This window comes from Saimiri boliviensis, chromosome 13 (assembly GCF_048565385.1).
Source record: "Saimiri boliviensis isolate mSaiBol1 chromosome 13, mSaiBol1.pri, whole genome shotgun sequence".
Classification (NCBI taxonomy): Eukaryota; Metazoa; Chordata; class Mammalia; order Primates; family Cebidae; genus Saimiri; species Saimiri boliviensis.
The window spans coordinates 95,206,024-95,206,485 of record NC_133461.1 but is presented as its reverse complement, the minus strand read 5'-3'; positions in this window follow the sequence as shown (position 1 = coordinate 95,206,485).

Sequence of the window (462 nt, the reverse complement as noted above, 5' to 3'; positions counted from 1 at the left end):
CGCTGCTTATGTGACTGGAAATATGCAAATAAACCTCATCACCTATTGGCTATAAAATAATAAGTTGGGGGGAGGGCCCTAAATTCATTTCCAAACGTTTGAGCAAACGGTAATGAGGATCAACCCTGCCAGCGAGAAGAGGGGAAAAGGGCAGATGGAAAAAGTTGCTCTTTTAGGCTCCTGTTGGCTTAGCCTAAGGGGTTCCACTCTCCCGGGGCCCCCTGGCTAAGCACTAATGGCAAGGTTTATCTAGATTCATGTTAAATACTCAACAATCACCTGTTTTCCAAGGAAGGAAAGTATGGCTGTTAAATTACATTTGATCGGCCCTTTAATACACCCCTCATTTGATGAGTCCTGTTTATCACTTGCAGTCGTCCCCCCTCACCCCGCACCCCACCCCAACCCCCTCCGCGCCGCAAAGTCAATGTAGGGATGCAGGGACTCACATTGCGTCCCAGC